The sequence below is a fragment of the Abrus precatorius genome, unplaced genomic scaffold (genome assembly GCF_003935025.1).
Source record: "Abrus precatorius isolate BTA unplaced genomic scaffold, Abrus_2018 Scaffold3, whole genome shotgun sequence".
NCBI classification, from domain to species: domain Eukaryota; kingdom Viridiplantae; phylum Streptophyta; class Magnoliopsida; order Fabales; family Fabaceae; genus Abrus; species Abrus precatorius.
Window position 1 is genome coordinate 7991428 of NW_020874373.1, and position 2246 is coordinate 7993673.

Consider the following 2246-nt stretch of genomic DNA (forward strand, 5'->3'; position numbering starts at 1 on the left):
AAATGAAACAATTCCTACACAAGAACTGAATTTATCTAGTGGCCTTGATGGTTGGTGTTGGAAGATGATAAAATGGAAATGGGTATGGCGTAATTGAATTAGTTAGGAGTTAGGAGCATGGGAATTTGATGGTGTAAGTAAGTTGCAGGTATGTGTAAAATGTAACATGAGGAATGAGGGGATTGAAGTATTAATGAGGAAACAGAATGCAAAGTTGAAAGAAATAAATCAAAGGCACACGGTGCAGTACTCCTGGCAAGAATACAGCTTGGCAGAAGGCTCCACCATAATTATACTCATATAATTTTGCAGTGGAAAGCAACAAAAGCGAGAAACAAAAGCAACATAAGCTACTGTAATACATGAATAAATGATAGAGAAGGGGTTGGGAGGGGGGGCTGTAGCACCTAGTGGCCTAAACTTAATAGAGTCTAAGCAATTGAAGATTGGAAAGCGACCCAACAGCAAGAAAGCCCAACGGTTTTCTCAGAGGGTAGTGTAGTAGTGAGGGGATGTAGTGAGAGAGTAGAGTCATAGTGTGGGGTTTATTTTCACATTTTTGTTGAAGGATAGAAGAGGTGAATGAAGGAAGCTTACTTTGAAGGTTGAAAAATCTCAACTGTAATTACATATGCTTCTACAGCTACCTAGCTAGTTGCAGGCTGCAGCTATTATTTGGCCTATTGCAAATATATTGTACTCTTCCTTCCCCCACCATACTGTGCCCCATATATATAGTTATATATACATCTCAAATGGAATTATTTGGGTAAACTCGCCACCACTGAATAAAGTTCCTTTTCCAGCAATCTGGTTGATTTGTATAATTGCATGTGTCCCCATTCCCTTACATATGGTCCCACTCGTATTTCTGTGGTCTCCCTTTATCCCTTGCTCGTAGCAGAGTTTTTAGATCAGCTATTCTGTGATAGATTTATGTGCTTTTGTCCGTTGATAAACTCTCCATGAGATCACTTTGTCCTATCTGTTTTCCCAGCGCTAATGCCTCTTTTCACTATTTTCGTGTTCTCTCTCTTCAATAGTAATCTGCATATCAATCATGTATAATTAAGCCCTCGTTACCTATTACTTACCCCTCCAATTATGGTTTTCAAAATCCACTCTTTAGTTAATTTAGGCCTCAAACGGTTCCATTAACTAAACTTTTCAATACTATTTTAATTATTCGGGAAAATTGCGTTTCTACATATCACAAAAAGAAACTGGACCACCATGTGGAAGAGTTGAATATTTTGCTATTAATATTAACTAAAGTTTGTTATTTGTGCTTACTTTTGTCATTTAATTAGGAGACTCGTCTCAAAAGTTTTTCCCTCATAATATCCACACACCCATAATTGGATACAAAACAATATGTTAGGCCCGTTTCATAAGTGATATATCTCTCTTCAATGCTTAAGCTTTTACCAGTTACCACCTCCTTATAACAGTTCATTTACTACGGGGTTGGATTCTTTCAAAGACAATTTTTTTCTTCACAACTTAGCAATATTATAAACATAGCCAGCACGTTCAATATGGAAGTATTTATTGCTTACTAATGAAAGTTACGGCGGGGCTGGAAATTTGGAGAGGGGTGGGGGAAGATGAGAGACATGAAAGAAATCTTTGTCTGGATTGTCCTCAACTAAGATGAGATGTATAGATACATTTTTTTAATTCAAAGTTAATCTACTTTGGCTAAGCCCTATTCTGTAGATTACTTTAGGGCACATGATGTTGTAGAAATTAAATTGAAACTCGAGCAGGAATCACATATAGATTGTGGAGATTACTGTTTAGCCTTTCCTGCTTTAACGTGTAGGAAAATTAAGATAATAGCTTTTATGTTTTCAAAGTTACATATCACTAGCAAGTTTTTTCCTGTGATGGACAATAATTTTAAAATGTAAATAAATTTGATAAAAAGTGGATATTTTCATTATTAATATTAAATATCTTATTTTATTTTATTGAGACAGTATGTTAAAATTTTAAAAATAAATAAAAATAATGATTTATTGATATTATGATAATATTAAAGTTTTAAAAATATTTTCAATTTAATGTAATATATAAAAATTTAAATTAAATAAGAATTAATAGAATTTGAAAAAAGAAATTAAGCGTTGAATATAAGAGCGTTTAATCTTTCTTTTGAAAGGAGTAGTCGAAGAAGAAAGGAAGAGGAAGTCTGAATTCAGGTTGGTTTAGGCAGACCAACACGTACTTGTGTGGTATAATGA